This window comes from Dipodomys merriami, unplaced genomic scaffold (assembly GCF_024711535.1).
Source record: "Dipodomys merriami isolate MVZ:Mamm:240054 unplaced genomic scaffold, mDipMer1.0.p SCAF_24, whole genome shotgun sequence".
NCBI classification, from domain to species: Eukaryota; Metazoa; Chordata; class Mammalia; order Rodentia; family Heteromyidae; genus Dipodomys; species Dipodomys merriami.
Genome location: NW_027203826.1, coordinates 3,080,383 through 3,099,708, shown reverse-complemented (window position 1 = coordinate 3,099,708; position 19,326 = coordinate 3,080,383). Strand labels below are relative to the sequence as shown.

Below are 19,326 nucleotides of genomic sequence, written 5' to 3'. Positions count from 1 at the left end.
GGGCTTGTTAGGATCAAGGAAATTGATTGGAATTGTTTTCATGAGTTGAGACTACACCAAACAAGTATTTTTGTACCCACAATATAGTCCCCCCCAGATACCAACCTCTGTGGATACTCAAGTCCCTTGAATAAAATGCCACATAGCCTATGCACATCTTCCGCTATATATAAAATCACATCCACATAACTTGTAGAACTTAAATCAGTATAAATGCTAAATAGTTGTGCTGTACTATCACTTAAGAAATAGGAACAAGAAAAAAATCTGTACACATTCAGAGAAGATTCATTTAGTAGTCAGAGATAAAACTGAGCAGATAATAATAGCTATGAAACAAAAGAAAGGGCAGGATCATGTCCTCAAACTACAAAATAGATATGGAAAAATCTTTGCCAACCCAGTAAGCAGTGTAGTGAAGATTTCCATATTGAAGAGTCCCGTGCTAGGGAGGGAAATGGTCAGGCTCTTGTGGCACAATTTGCCCAGTCCTCAACTAGGGTCATTACTTAGCCTAGATGATGAAGTCAGTCCCAAAAGAATGAATAGCTGAAGGGAAAGGGGTCTCTTGAATGGGATCTGAGTGCATCCCACATTTTCTTCTACAGAGCAACAAGCCTAGACATGCATTCAAATGTAAATAGTCATGGAATTCTGCATTATTTTTATTTTGTACTTTTTTGTGTTTTCCATGTTTTTGTAAGCAGCACAATAATTAGTAAAATAGCCAATACTCAGAAAAGAAGTATTTTTTAAAATTTTAAATGACTATTCAGAGAGTTCTGTTTTTCTTAGTTTCTGATACTCCCATCAACACCCATTGTTTGAGACTGGCTGTTACTATTTAGTCATAGTTTCCTTACAGACTTTTGTGTAAGGACATTACTGCCAGAGCAGGGCAAAGCTTTAAGCTAAGGAGAGAAAAAGGAAGAGGAAGAAAGAGAAGAGGAGGGCTGGGAAGGTGGCTCAGTGGTAGAGTGCATGCCTTGCATGCCTGAGGTCCTGGGTTCGATTCCTCAGCACCACATAAGCAAAAAGGAAAAAAGCTGGAAGTGGTGCCATGGCTCAAGTGGTAGAGTGCTAGCCTTGAGCTGAAGAGCTGAGGGACAGTGCCCAGGCCCAGAGTTCAGGCCCCACAACCAGACCCCCCCCCCAAAAAAAAAAGAAAGAGAAGAGGAGAAAGAAGGGGGGAGAGAAGGAGAAAGGGGGAGGGAGGGGAGATGGGAAAGGGGAGAGAAAGGAATAAGGATGGGGAGGAGGAGGGTAAGAAGGAGGGGGAAAGAGGGAGGAGGAGGGGGAGGGAGAGGAAGAAAAAGAGGAAAGGGACAGGAGGAGGAGGGAGGGAGATTTTGTCTTTGGTTCACTCTGAGAGCATCGATCTCTTCAAGAGAAAGTTCCCAACTTCTCTCCCATTGTTTAGATTACATTGAGGGGGAAGTAAAGGAGTCAGGATTGAGCCATATAGGCCAGAAGGAGAGGTTTCAAAGAATTGAGATACCTGTGATCTTTGATATTGTCTATTGTCTATCAACACTCTTCAAAAAAATTAAGAATTAAACACCACATTGCTACACACTGGTTAAGAGCTGGAGGCAGAATTTATATTCCAGATCTGTTTGACCTCTAATCTTTGCTTTTTCATGTATACCAGGCTATCTTCAATCAGGATATGTATTCTAAAGGTCAGCAAATTTTGGGAAGTAGAGTTGCCTTTAGGTACAATGTGGATCTCTGCCAAGAGTAGGCTGAGAATCCAGAGCCCTGCCTTCTAACATCGGCCATGTCAAGATGCCAGACAACTTTGGGCAGTATGTTTTCTTGCTCACAGACACAGTGGCTAGTGGTTTCAAAGGGACTTTCCTGTCCTTAACCTCTGACTCTCACAATATCATAAATAGTGTCTCTGTAAGCCACCATTAATGTCATGCTCCATTCTGAGTAACTCAAGTCATTCTGCTTCAGTGATAAAAAGAGGTATTCTCAGTCAGAGCTACTGGTAAGGCCAACCACGGAAGACTGATGACAATACAAACACTGATGAATATTGGACTAAATTAGCCATGGCACACAGTACAATGGGATACCATGCACATGTACGAAACAATGTGGGGGCTTAGTTATCTAATACCTTCTAAGGAAGGCTGTCTGATTTCTTCCTATCTCATCTGCTATCCTCCTTGCTCAATCCTCTTTAGTTTTCTTCTTTTTCTTCCCAACCTCTAACTGTGAAAATGACTCAGGAATCACTCCTGGACGCCTTCTCTCTATATTCAATCCCTGATAATCTTCTCCATTTTTTCCTCTATATTCAGTCCCTGATAGTCTTCTCCATTTTCTCTCTATATTCAATCTCTGATAATCTTCTGTAGGCCCATATCATGGGGTGCAGAATATCTAGCCAACAAGCCATTCAAGGCCTAACAGGACAGACATGTGATGCTTCTTGTCAGCTGGTGGAGGCCCATTTGCCTATATTGAAAACTTTGTAATGACCCGTACTGGTCATAAATATATAAATATCCCTTGGCAGAAAAAGAAAACGTTCTCCACCATCCCTCCAAAAAAATTGTATCTGCAGTCCTGACCTAAGCCATGTGCTTTAATCTAGATATCCTATTGCTTCTGAATGTAAGCACTGAGACATGAAACAGGTGTCCTGGGGTTTTACAATCAGACCAAAAATGCCAATTGCCACCATAGCGCCAATGCGGCCTATTTCAATAAAAGCAAATCATCTACCCAGAAGCTTGAACCTGAACCCTTGGAATCATTGTGATTTCTTTCTCATAGCCCTCACATTCTGAAAGCTCTAGTTCTCAGATTTAAATCTATGTTACATCCTGAACTGAGCCACTGTCACCTGTTTCCTGATTCTGGCAATGATGACTAGTCTCTAGTCAACTCTTGGTCTTTGACAGCCTTTTTACCACACAGCCTAAACGATTTAGTGGCTTCATATTCACTGTGAATAAAAGCCAAGCTCCTTAGCATAGCTATAAGGGTTCATGGGCTCTGACACTGCCTTCCCCTATGAGTTCCTCTCCAATCACATCCTTATCTCATTCTGCCTCATCCATACTGGCCGCCTTCCTTTCCCACTAACACATCACCCAGGAGTTATGTCTATGTTATTTCCTCCATCTAGGAAGCTGGTCTACCCTGCCCTCAGCATGGGCTTTTCTCTTCTGCCATCTCCCTAGGCCAGTCTTCCCTGGCCTCCTCACTGAGAGCCCTAGAACTCTGCCCTCATACTTTGCAGTAGCAATCACTACCTGAGGTGATGTTACATAATCACCATTTTCTTATTTACTTTCTGCTATTGTTACTAGAATGTGAAGGAGAGCTGAGATCTTGTCTTGTTTTTCCCTCTGCCTAGAACAGTCAGTGCCTGGCTCACAAGAGGTACTCAAATAGTTGTTGAAATGATTAATGAATATGTGCACTGTTATAGAACAATCTCCAAAATACATTGCTATGTAAAAAAGCAAAATACAGATGATGCCTAGAATACTTTTGAAAACATACATAAGAAATTATCAAAGCTGAGTGCCTCTGGTAATGGAGAGCAATGGGGAAAAGTATGAGGGAAATATAATTTTCCATGTCAATTTGTTGTACCATTTCAATTATTTCCATGAATGTGAATTTTCTTTTTAGTTAAAAAAAATTCCTATCTCATCCCTTGTGCAGTTCTAATTGGCCCAACTGACTAACCCCAATTGTTCATTGGTGAAAATCCTCAATTTCCCTCAATTGTCCACCAGCATCCTTAAATTTTTCTGCTTCTCACAATGAGGACCATTACATTATGTTGGATTTTTGTATTGTAATTTATGTAGTGGGAGGAAGTTCTCCATTAAGTGAAGTAAGCCAGGCCCAAAGAAACATAGTTCCATGGTTTCTCTTATTTGCAATAACTAATATATGTCTGGGACAAGCAGAAAAGGTCAAAAGCTATGTATATATGACCAGATAAGATGATATTAAGCAAAATGTACCCAAAGATAGGGACACAATTATTCTTTTCTTCCTTGCTATTGTTTCAAATGTATTTATAAAGTACCATGTGATTTTTGTATGTTCCTCCCCCTGTATAACCCTGTTTTCATTGTATTTTATGTCGGTGCCCTGCATCTTGTATATAGACTTCTCTAATTTGGGGAGGGAAAGAGAAAAAACAAAATGTTTAAATAGGGATACAGGTTGACCCATTGTAACAATGAGATTCACAAGACACTATGTTGAAAAATGAACTTTACAATTTAGGCAGAGGTGGGGGAGTGAGGGTGAAGTGTAGTTGTGGAGGTAGGAGGGAAGGGAGGGTAGGGGAAAAACAAAGGAGGAGATAACAATACTTGATAGGAAATGTACTCATTACCTTGCTCATGTAACTGTAACCTCTTTGTATAGTATTGTTATGAAAAAAAGTATTAAAAAAAAAAGCAGGGGAGGAGGGGGGAGTATGGGAAGGGATGGGAAGGGGAAACAAAGAGAAGGCAACAATGCTTGACTAGAAATGAACTCGTTATCTTGCCCATGTAATTGTAACTCCTCTGTATGGTATTCTCACAATTAAATAAATAAATAAATAAATAACACCGGGATTTGGACTCTTCCATCCTCCCCCCAAGGCCATGTATCTCTGCCATTCTGATGTTCTCCAGGAACTGTGACTTTTCTGTGGAAAGATTCCATTCCCCTCCCCTCCCAAAGAAGCTAAGACTTTTGCTAGTGTCTCCTCTTTCCCAGATGCTACTGGTTGATCAAGACCTTCCAGTGGCCAATTCCAGGTTGTACCAATCTCATTCGCAAGGGTTGGACGTACATGGATACCATTTGTAAAGGACACGCGGACTGTACCTTTCAGCAGGGAAACATTTCCCACACCACTGCTTGTCTCTGGCTTGGCTGCACAGAACCTGAAACCAAAAAGCATTTGTGTCTTGTCTCATAGATGAGGCAGAAGCTACAGATGAAATTACCTCTTCAAGGTTCTTCAGCCTCTAAAAGCACCCAGACTAAAACTCATGTCCTGGAACATCCTCACTTTCCAAATGAAGCAAGATAGGGAAGACGGGGGCATGAGGTCTCTAAGGAGCAGGGGCCTCTCCTGGACTTCATATAGGCTAAAGGGCCACACATAAGCACTCCTGGAATTTTATAGATATCCTAGTAATTTCCTCAGATTCTTGATGATTTTAATACATACACAATTTCCCTCCCATCTTCCAAACCCAGTTGTACTTTAAGACCATTGTAGAAGCCTATGATCTTAATTGCAAGAAAGAAAGAAAGAAAGGAAGAAAGAAAGAAAGAAAGAAAGAAAGAAAGAAAGAAAGAAAGAAAGAAAGAAAGAAAGAAAGAAAGAAAGAGAGAAGAAAGAAAGAAAGAAAGAAGGAAAGACGGAAGGAAGGAAGGAAGGAAGGAAGGAAGGGGAAGGGAGGGAGGGAGGGAAATAATGAGAGAAAGGAAGAAAGTTGGTAATAACAAAAGCAGAGATTATATGATAAAATAAAGCAGCTGTAAGACATGACTGTAGAGAATATTTAAGACATAGATTTGATTTTTTTTTTTTTTTGGTCGGTTGTGGGGCTTAAACTTGGCTTGGGCACTGTCCCTGTGCTCTTCAGCTCAAGGCGAGCACTCTACCACTTGAGCCACAGCGCCACTTCCAGTTTTCTATTGGTTTATTAGAGATAAGAGTCTCACAGACTTTCCTGCCTGGGCTGAACCGAGATCCTCAGATCTCAGCTTCCTGAGTAGCTAGAATTACAGGCATGAGCCACCAATGCCTGGCTCAAATTTGATCTTTAATTGATGATTCATCAAATTTATGCTCAATCCCCATCAACATGCATGCTAAGATTTAGGAACAACATGTAAAATAGGGAAAAAATCAGATTTCAGTGTCTGGAAACACCGCCAGTGAAGTTCATTATCAAGTATTTCATAGCCAATGGGGGAGCCTTGCCTTTGGTTGTCTACCATAAGGGTGCACACAGTGTGTGCTGCAGGGCTGAGCATCGGGATCCACAGAGCTGTGTCCCAGGCATATCCATTGTGGAGGGTCCTCTGGACACAGATTCCAAATGTTTGACCTAGAAATCTCATCAGCTGGTTTTGCTGTGCTTAGAACCACAGATACCTGATCTGCTGCTCTCTGAGGAATGGCATTAGCCAAGAAATACTTTAGGGGGGCTGGGAAGGTGGCTCAGTGGTAGAGCGCTTGCCTTGCATGCATGAGGCCCTGGGTTCGATTCCTCAGCACCACATAAGCAAAAAGAGAAAAGCCAGAAGTGGCGTTGTGGCTCAAGTGGTAGAGCACTAGCCTTAAGCTGAAGAGCTGAGGGACAGTGGCCAGGCCCAGAGTTCAGGCCCCACGACTGGACCCAAAAAAAAAAAAAGATCTGCAATTGTCATTTCTTCAGGGAAACACACATTATTTTGTTATTATTTTGTATTGCTACATTTTATGAAAATCTTATAATTATTATAAAGTCACACAAAGTAGCTATTCCATCAAGTTCCAATGGTCTCTCATTACTAAGTTTTTACAGCATGATGCTATAGGTATCATGAAGAGAATTGTTGACTAGGCTGCTTTTTGAGCTTTCAGGTAACAATAAACCACAGATCTGGCTTTATGCTACTGCTGCCAGGCATGTAAAATTGTCTCTCAATAGGAAATTGTGGAACTTTTATTTGGCACATGCCAAACAAACACTCAATCCCTAAGCTACAGCTACAGCCCCCAAATTGTGGAACTTTTATTTCTTTTTTTTTTTTTTAAGTGCTTGGGATTGAATCTAGCTCATACATACCAGGCAAGCACTTGATCCCTGAGCCACAGCCACAGTCCACAAATTATGGAGCTTTAGCATGCTCCACCACATATGAGATTAGATCATTCATTTCCCTAAAAAGTCTTTGTGATGTTATAACGCATATTATTAACTAGCAATATGATGCATCAACTTAATTTTCTTCCACAGGAGCAATTTAGTAACTACATGAGCTATGCATATTATATAACAATACAAATAAAGTAGCTGTCATCTCAGGACCTTACAATCCACCGGGAGAAATTTATAGTTGCAGCACATTGTGATGAGCATTGTTATAAAAATATAAAATCTTAGAAAGCTTACAGTAATTCTGTCTAGAGGAATCCAAGGACTCAAATTTGAGCTCAGGACCTCACACTTTTGCTTAGCCTTTGCCTCCTAGGCTGGAACTCTACCTCTTGAGCCATAGCACTACTTTCAGCTTTTTGCTGGTTAATTGGAGATCAGACTTTCACTGATTTGTCTGTCCAGGCTGGCTTCAAACCACAATCCTTAGATCTCAGTAGCTCCTGAGTAGCTAGAATTATAGGTATGTGCTACAAGCACAAACTTGGCTAGACACAGATTTTGACATGAGTCTTACAGGGTGAGCAGGAATTTTCAAAGCCAACAGAGCACAAGAGAGAGAGATCCAAACGGTGATTAGAGAGGTCAATGGGAATGAGGAAGCAATTGTGTGTGTATGTAGAAAATAATAAGGTTGAGAGAGAAGTCTGTGTCCAGATCTTAAAAGGCCTAGACTGTCACACGTTAAGAAGATTAGATATCATTTTACATAACAATAGTGAACCTTTGAAAGTACTGAGCAAAGGCAGGGGGCCAGTGGCTCACGCCTGTAATCCTAGCTACTAAGGAGGCTGAGATCTGAGTATCACAGTTCAGCCCAGGCAGGAAAGTCCACCAGACTCTTATATCCAATAAACCACCAGAAAACCAGAAGTGGCGCGGTGGCTCAAGTGGTAGAGTGCTCTCCTGGGGCTGAAGAGCTCAGGGACAGCGCCCAGGCCCAGAGTTCAAGCCCCACGAATGACAAAAAAAAAAAAAGTACTGATCAGACAGCATGTTAGCACATGCATGAAATCTCAACCTTCAGCAGAATTTTGAGTTGTGGGCTAGCTTGTGGAGAGGAAAGGGGAGGAAATCTAACAGTAAAACCAAACCTAAACAAGTATTGGTGTTCTGAGCAGAGAAATAGAATAATCAAAAAGCTTTCCTGAGTCTCTTTGGAGGCCCAGTACCTAACAGATGAATAGGGATCTGGGTCTAGGTAGATTTGATGGTTCTGAATATTTAAGTGAATTTCCTAAATACAAAAGGTATGATACATTTTAATGTGTTTCTCTCTCTCTCTCTCTCCTCTCTATGGCAACTAATCTTAATTATCTCAGCATACAGAACTCAAAAAGATATCTCACCTGTTTATCTTCACAGAGAACAAACCAAGGGTTTACTCTGAGTATTGAATGTTCATTTTATAGGTTTAGGGCTTAATTAAATAGCACTGAAATCCATATTCAGGTTATTGGAAGTGTACGTACCTGGAATGATAGGAGGAAGATATTTATGAAGTTGTTTGTTTTGAAGCATTGTTATTAAAAGAACAGAGACTTCCATAATACCCCCTGGATTCTGCTAAGTACAGAAAATATTTTAGAGCATCTTTATAATTACAAAAAACATCTGCTAGAAAGGCCACCCAGCCTACACCTTGTGGCTCCTACCACCCCTTCATGCCTATATATACATGCTCCAACCACCCAGAACCAGCACCATAGTCCAGTTCTACCATTGTGACATACCTAATCCCAATTTGTTGTAAAGTCATCCCCAAAGTATATTATCCTAGAGGGCTAAGATAGCAAAGCAACTAAAATAGAAAACACTCATGAGTCACACAAATGAAGCAAAACTTGCATGACAGATACCACCAATGCATTCTATTGTCATCTCCTTATTCTATCACCACCAGACACTGGCCTGGCACTATGAATGCCAAGAGAAATCATCAGGGGCCCTTCTCAATGAGATCTATCTCTTGATACTTAAAATTCTGTAGCTACAGTAATTGGTTAAAGGAACACACACACACACACATACACACACACACACACACACACACACACACACACACACACACACACACACACACACACACACACACACACACACACACACACACCCCAAGATTCGGAGAAGCTCATTCATTCCACAATCAACAGTCCCACCAAGAGGATTTGAAAAAAAGAAAAGTATTGAGATAAGCATGAGACTCTTGAGTCAGAGCACAAGGTGTAGAGGACATGCATCACAAAAGAAGTCAGTGCATATTAAAACCAAATTATATATGTGAACTCTAAAGAGGGGCAGAGGACTACCTTGGCAGGAAGTCAAAGCAGACTATTATTTCCCCAAAGACCATCTTAGCCCCCCCCAAAAAAAAATTTTAATAACTCCAGAAGCAGTGTGTGTGACGAGAAAGTATATCACCTGCCCAGATTCACAGCCAGGTTCAAATCCCAGCTCTGACCCTTAGTAACTATTAGCAAGCTACTCAACCTTGCAAGGGACTACTATCCCTCATGACTATAGAGTGCTGCTGGAGAAAGAGAGCAATGGAAAGTGCTCAGTGTACTGCACAACATACTGTGAACATCAATAGAAATGAGCTGTGACACAAATTATAAACCGCCAAACCAAATCATTTGCTCTTGAAACCTGATTGGTCTGCACCTAGATTCTCCATCTGTGTGGTTTCTGTAAGGTCCGCTCCTGGATGGTAAGGTCCGCTCCTGGATGGCTAGCAGACTCCACCCTCCTCGCAGCAAAGTCTCCACCCAGTACCTGTGTTACCTAGGCAACTGGGACACCTGGAAGAGATCACATCTGCATCCGCTGAGGTCACATCTGAATTTGATGTGGCCACACCTTTCTCCGCCCATACCCTAGATAAGGCCTAGCCCAGGCCCAGACGCTCTCTTGCTGCTCTTTTCTAGCTCTCTCTGCTCTCTGCTCTCTCCACTCTCTCTCCGCTCTCTTTCTGCTCTTTCCTAGCTCTTTCTCAACTCTTTCCCACCTTTCCCAGATGCTTTCTTTTCTGCTCTCTCTGCTCTTTTCTAGCTCTTTTCTCTCTTTCCTCTCTCTTTCCCAGGCTTTTCCCAGCCACATGGAGTGCCAACCTTGCCTGGTCCCAGCAGGTCTACTGAATAAACCTACCCCTTACCTGAGTACCAAGTGCCTAGTGCAGTTCTTACTCGGCTACCTCTTTTTAAAAACCTAACAGTTTCTATCCACCACCATCCTCCTGCTTTCTTCTGTCCTCACCATCATTACAGCTAACACTTTGGTGCATTTCTATGTTCAAATATGCTAAGCCAAGCACTTTCAAAGGTTAGGTTCTTCAGTTGCATAGAAAATCCCTTAAGGAGGTTGCTACCATTATCTCTATTTTACATTTGAGCAACATGCAACAGAGAGTTTGAAAACTTGCTTAAGGTCACAGGACCAGCTATTTGGTAAGAACACCGAGGTTTTATTATTTTTTAAATGTTTTTTATTGTGAAAATACTGTACAGAGGAGTTACAGTTACATGAGCAAGGTAATGAGTACATTTCTTATCTAGCATTGTTGCCTCCTCCTTTGTTTTTCCCCTACCATCCCATCCCTCCTACCTTCCCCCACCCCCACCTAAATTGTAAAGTTCGTTTTTTTGTACATCTCATTGTTGCAATTTTAAACATTTTGTTTTTTTTTCCCTTCCCCTCCCCAAATTACACCAACACCAAACACAGTGAAAACAGGGTTATACCATGGGGGAGGGACATACAAAGCAACAAAAAAATCACATGGTACCTTATAAATACGTTAGAAACCATAGCAAGGAAGATAAAAACCACTTGTGTCCCTATCTTGGGGTTCATTTCGCTTAACATCAACTTATCTGGCCATTTCTGCTTGTCCCAGACATATACTAGTTATTGCAAATAAGGGAAACCATGGCACCTATGTTTCTTTGGGCCTGGCTTACTTCACTTAATATAATTTTTTCCAAGTCTTTCCATTTCCTAATAAATGGGCAATGTCATTCTTTCTGATGGAGGCATAGAATTCCATTGTGTATATATACCACATTTTCTTGATCCATTCATCTACTGAGGGGCATCTGGGTTGGTTCCATATCTTAGCTATAGCAAATAATGCTGCAATAAACATAGTTGTGCTGGTAGCTTTAGTATGGTCTTGTTTGTGATCATTTGGGTAAATGCCCAAAAGTGGGATTGCTGGGTCATAGGGGAGCTCTATGTGGAGTCTTTTGAGAAACCTCCATACTGCTTTCCAAAGTGGTTGAACAAGTTTACACTCCCACCAACAATGTAACACTGAGGCACTGAGGTTTTATAGATGTCTGAGTCTAAAGCCTATTGATTTAAGCATTAAACTAGATTATTACCCATTAACCCAGACTCTAATTCCTCTTGGCTGTCTCCTATCACTACTCTTCAGTCATAGCCTGCTCTGCCTAAAGTTGTTTGAGGAAATCATGGGAAACTTTGAAGGCCTGGTTGATGGGGAATCTAAATGAACCTGAGAAAGGTCCCTTAAAGAGAGTGGGCAGAGTCTTTTTTCTAGCTCTTTTCTAGCTCTCTTTTCTAGCTCTTTTTCCCAGCTCTCTTGTTTGCCCAGCTCTCCCAGCTCTCTTTCCCAGGCCTTTCCCCGCCGCATGGAGGGCCAAGATGGCCTGGTGCCAGCCGGAACGATGAATAAACCTACCCCTTACCTGAAAAAAAAAAAAAGAGGGTGAGCAGAAGGCACAAAGGCCAGGGAAGGGAAAAGACATCAATCCAGGTGTGAAGGACAAAGGTCCTGAAGACAGGGAGTGGGCGTGAGAAGAAAAGAAAGGTGAGATGTGACAGACAGGTTTACCTCATCAGGCACATATACTCCTGAGGCTGGAACTGAGTTGAATAAGTCTGTTACTAAGACAACAGAAAAAGAACCTATCTCTGGGAAAATCCAATATAGCCTGTTTCTAGAAGTGTAGCATGGAGGATCAAGTTGAGGAAATAGGTTGAAGGTAAGTAGCTGAGTGATGCAACAGGATGTATGAATCAGGACTTCACACAAGCATTTCCCTTGCCTCTGTGAAGTGGGGAGTAGATACATTTGAAGCCGAGTTTCCAGGAAGGAAGGCAGTAAAATCCATGGAATTGAAGCTTAAAAGATCTAGAATCCTACCCTGATATTTTGGGGCAGGGTGCTGAGTGTTTGAACACATGGCCTCATGCTTGTTTAATCAACTGATACTCTGCCACTTGAATCCAGCCTAATTTCTTACTGGTTTTTTTTTTTTTTGCCAGTTCTGGGGCTTGAGCTCAGGGCATGGGCACTGTCCCTGAACTTCTTTTTGCTCAAGGCTAGAACTCTACCACTTGAGCCACAGTGCCGCTTCCAGCTTTTTCTGTTTATGCGGTACTGAGGAATTGAACCCAGGGCTTCATGTACGCTAGGCAAGCACTTTACCACCAAGCCACATTCTCAGACCTTACTGGTTATTTTTTTAAGACAGAGAATCTCAGACTCTCCTACCAGGTTTTCCTCCTACCAGGCTGCCTTCAAGCCATGATCCTCAAGATCTCCGCATGCTGCATAGTTAGGATTACAGGTGTGCGCCGCCTATGCCTGGCAGGACAGGATACATCTAACCAGAAGTGGAAAGCACCTTCCCTCATGTTTCCCAGCTGCTCTTATGGAGAAGAATCCTGATGGAAAGCCTGCCATTCACTCGGCTTTCCTTCATTTTGGTCTCACTAGAATAGCTAGGTAAAAGTAATTGTTTTCAGCCTGCCCAGGGATGGAAGTGTGGCAAGAGCTGACTCATGGGACAGGACTCTGAGCACTAGAAGGAAAACAATGATGTTCTTTGAAAAGCTCATGGTAGTAGTAGTTTTGGTATGATGAGCCCCTCAAGCTCACCACATGTCCCCTTTGGTATTTTAGGGGACACAAAGAAAAGATAGCACTGTCATTTGACTTAATCTCTGATAGCCAGTCCAACAAGAAAAGGATCAACCTTTCAAGGACATTAGTAAAACTTATGGTTAGCCTTGAGCCATTCTCCCCAGCCTCAGGGAAGATAACATGCTTTCCTGTCCCATCTTCCAACCCAGATTCCCAGCTCACTCCTGTATCAGCTATATAAGCATTTTCCTCTCTGCTGAGCTTGTTTCTGGAACTTTCATCTTCTTTATTGCATATTTTCTTGAGAAACTTTTCTGAAGAATTCAGAAGGAGACAGGACTCAGTCTCCTTCAGCCTTGAGCTATGAGCATACAGATTTATATGAGGTATAGATCCCATCTAAAGGACCACACAAAGGTTTTCACTGCCTTTGAATTTTAGTCTCAAGTATTGCTTTGAGCAAGGTGGGGAGGGAGCAGCCACTCCTGGTTAGAGAGATTATATCATTAGCAGGACTTTATTGTGTAGGCACTGGTTTGCCCAGTGGATACAATCTGTACAGATAGATGATCTTGGAAGGAATTCCTTCTCTACAGGAGTAGAAAAGCTATCACTTTAGCCACAGGGCAACCATTGCTGAGTTTGTGCCCCTTCACACACACACACCAAATGAGGAACTTTATACTAGGCAATCTCAGGTCATTCTGAGCTATATAGGGAGGGCTTGTACAAGAAGAAGAAGAAGAAGAAGAAGGAGGAGGAGGAGGAGGAGGAGGAGGAGGAGGAGGAGGAGGAGGAGGAGGAGGAGGAGGAGGAGGAGGAGGAGGAGGAGGAGGAGGAGGAGGAGGAGGAGGAGGAGGAGGAGGAGGAGGAGGAGGAGGAGGAGGAGGAGGAGGAGGAGAAGAAGAAGAAGAAGAAGAAGAAGAAGAAGAAGAAGAAGAAGAAGAAGAAGAAGAAGAAGAAGAAGAAGAAGAAGAAGGAGGAGGAGGAGGAGGAGGAGGAGGAGGAGGGAAGAAGGAGGAAGAAGGAGGAGGAGGAGGAAGAGGAACATCTAAATGTGTGGCTCAAGTGGTAGAGTGTCTGCCTAGCAAACATAAGGCATTGAGTTCAAATCTCAGTACCTCCCCAGGTAACATATCAAAAAAAAGTGATAATATAAAAATACAAATACTTTTGAAGCTAAAAAGTATCATAAGCCCTCTGAAAGACAAGGAATCCCAATATGCAAGTAGATTACATCAAAAACAGTGGCTTAAGCTGGGCCTGGCATTACAGGCCTATAATCCTAACACTAGAAGGCCGAGACAGTAAGATCATTAGGTTCAAGACCCACCTGGGCTACACAGTAAAACTGTCTTTTAAAAAACTATACACACATGGGCTGGGAAGGTGGCTCAGTGGTAGAGCACTTGCCTTGCATGCCTGAGACCCTGGGTTCGATTCCTCAGCACCACATAAGCAAAAAGAAAAAAGCCAGAAGTGGCGCTGTGGCTCAAGTGGTAGAGCGCTAGCCTTGAGCTGAAGAGCTGAGGGACAGCGCCCAGGCCCAGAGTTCAAAAAAAAAAATACACACACACACACACACACACACACACACACACAACAGTAGCTTGAGACAATCTGAAGTCAAGGTACCATTTTGTACTAGGAAAGAATAATTTAGTCCACAGAATTTATGGAAAGAGAGGGGGGGAAGATGGAGGGAAGGAGGGAAAGAGGGAAGGAGGGAGGAGAGAAGGAGGAAGGGAAGAAGGGAAGGAGGGAGGAAGAGAGGAAGATCCTGAGGTACTTGTATGAAGTATAGTGTATGGTCTGTTTCTAGAGCCACTCAGGCTTTATAATCTACCTACTCTGTAACTGAACATTGACACTTCTTGGATCTCATTGTTTCATTGGTAAGATGGGTTCCCACCATGTAATTCACTGGGTGGCTAAGAGATCATATGCCTTCACCCTCCAGAGTTCTAAGACACAGCTGTCTCTCCCACACTGAAATCTACCCAGCACCCATAAAGAGGGCATCATTGCCCACATCAGAGGCTTCCATTTTTGCCATTGTTGGAAAAGTCCCCACCTGGCCATTTTTATCCATCAAAAGTGGGATCTATTTCCTCCCTTAAGCCTGACATGCATCCTAGAGGCTTCTCCTGATACCTCTGAGTGAGTGTGACAGAAATGCACAGTATAGATGATGCCTCTAATAAAGGCTTCACTGAGGAAAACAGCAAATTGGAGCGGTTTCCTCAGCCTTTACCCTGCAAGAATCAAACATCCCAAGTGGGGATTCCTACAGCCTGAAGAGAAAAATTAAAAATAATTTATACCAAGTGACACAAAAAAAACAGACCCCAGGATCATATATAGATAAAAACCTACATTCATATGCATTTATTTGGTGCTTTGGCACTTGGCATGTTTGGGAACTTCTTTCTCTTCCAGACTATCCTTGTTGGTTTTCCATGTGACTTGTTCTGCAACACTTGCTGAGAATGTCTTTACTAAAGAAGGCCTGGGCACTGTCAGAGTCTGTGGTGAACTAGATACCATTATCTGCTCCTACACCAAGTCCTGGAATTTTTTTTTCTTTAGACCTGAACCCATGATATTCCCTACCTGTGAAGCAAATTAGCACAATGGCTTGCATGTCCCTAGGCTGCTGACCTCATGAAGCATATGTTGCTTGCTGCTTTTTCTCCAGAGTAGATATCATATGCCAAAATCAAATGTCCTTTAGCACCAGTACAGAGGCATCTGAATATTGTACTCACTAACACCAATTTGGGAACTGCTTACACTGTGCCTAACACTGGGTCATCATTTGTGTGCCTGTGTCTTTTGCTTGGTCTTAGTTTCAAGCATCTGCCCTCTCCTATCACAGATGCATCCTGATGTAATTTTCTAACTCCTATAGCCCTTTGTTACTTTTATTTCCAAAAAGGAAGATGATGCCCCAGAAGGCCACAAAGTCACACGGTGAGAGAACTTCAGTGTCTCAGGTGTATTGCTTTGCCCTATGCTGTCCTTTCCTTTTACAGTATCAGGGGCTGTGCCCATCTATCTTTTGAGCAGTCAGAGAGATGTCTGGAGGTGTGCTGGTACCAGGGAGGGACGCTTAACCTGGGAAAGCAGAACAGTGTTCAACCTGACGTAGCTATAAGCAGTCCCATGACTGGACTCAGCTGCTGAGATTCTACGGATAGGAGTGCTCACTTGCCCCACTCCCACCCCAACCTGTTCTCCTGTAAGAATGGGTGCAGGGCCACCTGAAGGGCAGCAGTGGACTGATGAGATCACTGTGTGAAGTTAAGGGTAAGCCTGCTCACTGGGTAAGGGAACTCTGCTGCAGCCACCAGACAAGTAGGACCACATGGAATGCTCCAAGGGAGCAGAAAAACTCTTCTCTTTGGCTCCACAATGTTTCCCCTACTGGTTTTCTAGATATTACCTGCACTCTTTCCATCACGAAGGGAACTGAAAGGCCGAAGAAGACTTGGAAAATATCTAGCCTAGCTCCAGCAATAGTTAGATGAGAAAAATTAAGTCCATTGAAATGAAGCAACTCAACTAAGGGTGAACAAGACTAATCCAGAGCAAGATCTCAGAAATGTTAATCACACAAGATATGACTTGGGAAAAAAACATATTTAAGGTTCTGAAATGAAGTTTATGAAATACTGCATGGTACAGCCCCGTTAGGTCGATATGGTGTATTAAACATTCAGTCTCAAAATGGTGAACATGCTTTAGGGATCTAGTCTAGCCTGGCAAAGTTCACTGAGCCCATGAGTGTTCAGGCTTCAGAACCAAAAATGACACTGCTATCTCAAGCAAAAGAATATTCCCTGTGGCTCATGATGCTTCAATAAAATAATACTACTCAATAACATGGCTGACTAGCTTCTGTCTCAATAAGTTATAGTAGGACCTATTTATCTAACTTATAATCGTGTGACCAAACAAGCCAAGCCAAGCCTTAGGCTGGTGTCCTAGAAAAATTATTCTAGATCAGAAGGCTGAAAACAAAGCAACCTGGAGACCTGAGCTCCCAGAAAAAGTCAAAAAGGGGGAGAATGGTGTAAAAGTTGGAAAGTCATCACAATCACTCTGTAAGCCTTGGTGGGTCAGTTCGGTGGCCATCTCTCATGGAAATGAAGGAGATGGTGTACAACCCCACTCCTACCCAAGACTCTGACGATACCCCATCTACACAGTATGCCCTTGCACAACTCCCAGGGAAAATAGCCACTTTGAAAATTAATTCTCTTCTGTAGAATTCATGTTCCCAATTTCTCTCCTGGGCAATCATATAAGATCTAACGGAGACTTATTATCTTATTAGAATTATTTTAATTATAAAGAAAGGGTGGCTCCCTTATCAATTATATCCTGCTTCAATTAGTACAGCTTATTATTTAGGTCATTACTTTGAGTGTTTGCAATTTCAGTTTAAATAAGGTCACTTTCAATTTGGTAAACAATCCTGTCATCATCTTAATTCACAGCCATCACCCAAGGAATGCTGAGTAAGTAAACATAATCAAGCATTAGCTAACTAGCCACAAATCCACTTGACTTTATTAATTTCTCTCTTGGCAGAAAAGCAAGAAAAGGAAGCAAACCATCAGAGATGTTCACGCATCATTCATTCAATAAATATTTATTACATACCAGGTGCCTGGCACTAGGCTAAGCTAAATATAGGTTTCGTTGTGTTATTAATATTCACACAAGTTACATTTGAATGTTTTAAAGAGAACATTCCATTTTCTCAGAAATGTACTCCCTAGAGCCTTTATGTTCATTTCTGTCCCTGTGTCTTTCTCCACTGAGTGAGACATCCCAACTCCTAAGCTGCCAGACACCATTCCTCCCGCAAAAGACTCCTGTCATCTGTCAAGTAGTTAATGAATAGAAACTCACAGTAGAGCCCCAGATGCACTCACTAGTTTAAAAGTCCCAAGACAATACAAATGCTAAGAAATAGTTCATATTACTGCACTCTGTTTCATATGTACATTTGAGGTTTTGTTTTAAGGGGAGTAGTTTATAAAAAGTTTTTTTTAAGGACTGGGAAGGTGGCTCAGTGGTAGAGCGCTTACTTTGCATGCTCGAGGCCCTGGGTTCGATTCTTCAGCACCACATAAGCAAAAAGAAAAAAGCCGGAAGTGACGCTGTGGCTCAAGTGGTAGAGCGCTAGCCTTGAGCTGAAGAGCTGAGGGACAGCGCCCAGGCCCAGAGTTCAGGCTCCACAACCAGTCCCCCCCCCATTAATTAATTATTAATACTAATATAGCCAGGTGCCAGTGGCTCACATCTGTAATCCTAGCTACTCAGGAATCTGATATCTGAGGATCATGGTTCAAAGCTAGGCTGGGCAGGAAAGTCTATGAGACTCTCCAATAAAGCTGGAAGAGGAGCTGTGGCTCAAGTGGTAGAACACTAGCATTGAGGAAAGAAGCTCAGGGATAGTGCCCAGACCCTGTGTTCAAGTCCCAGGACCAGCACAAGAAAAAAAAAAAACACCAAAACACTAATACATGTAAAGTGCTGATAACTCATGTCTGTAATCCTAGTTACTAAGGAGGCTAAGATCTGAGGATTGAAGTTCTAAACCAACCCAGGCGAGAATGTCTGTGAGACTCTTATTTCCAATTAACCACCAAAACACCAGAAATATGGCTCAAATGGTAGAGTATCAGCCTTGAGCAAAAAAAAAAAGCTAAGGGCTAGCTCCTAAGCCCTGAGTTCAAACCCCAGTACTGGCACAAACAAACAAACACACACACACACACACACACACACACACACACACACACACACACACACACACACACAGAAAGAAAAAACAAAAACAGGTACACATGTACATTCTAAATGCATACAGAGATGTGTACACGATCTAGGAATAAAATCTTAAGAGACTGTCACCTCATCAGTGGTGATCCTTGCCTCTTGTCTCATTATAAAGAAGGAACTTGCTTGCCCAGCTTTTCTGGATGGCAAATAATGGGCACCTCTCCAAACTCAGAACTCAGAGGAGGACCACTGTGGGAGCTGACCTTCAGCTGTCCTTCACTGCTCATCAGTGGATAGGGCAGTGTGGCTAGGGACCTCTCATATCCCCTCTGGGACCTGCCTACTTACAAGTCTAGGGTAGCCTCTTTCTCCCTACTACCTCAAGGAGGAGCCAGTATGAACACTCTGAGCACACACTGGCACAGAAATCCTCCCCCAAGTGAACTCATGTGTGCCCCCCCCTCCCCCGCTCTGGCCACATCCACAGGCTACAAGACCCTATCCAGGAATCCCTGACTCCCCCAGGTACAGAGAGCTTACCGTGATATACCACACACACACACACACACACACACACACACACACACACACACACACACACACACACACACACACACACACACCACTCAGAAGGAGAGATGAGAACTCACTTCCCTTCAACCAGGCAGTCCCCTGAAGCTGCTGACATCACAAAGGTGTCAACTGGCAACCTCATTGTCATGTGGCTCT

At 42.6% G+C, this 19,326-nt stretch overlaps 1 long non-coding RNA gene across 4 annotated transcripts in view; it reads right to left on the bottom strand.

The window, feature by feature from the left end:
• Nucleotides 1-19,275, bottom strand: part of LOC138835580 (uncharacterized) — a 44,703-nt gene extending 25,428 nt beyond the window's left edge. For 3 of the 4 annotated variants that reach the window (XR_011374656.1, XR_011374653.1, XR_011374655.1), the window contains exons 1-3: nt 19,248-19,275; nt 8,261-8,383; nt 4,861-4,919 (exon numbers count right to left, since the gene is read on the bottom strand). This is a non-coding gene — a long non-coding RNA (uncharacterized lncRNA). The remainder of the gene's footprint in view (nt 1-4,860; nt 4,920-8,260; nt 8,384-19,247) is intronic. The other variant, XR_011374654.1, reaches the window with a different exon arrangement.
• Nucleotides 19,276-19,326: the final 51 nt, after the last annotated feature.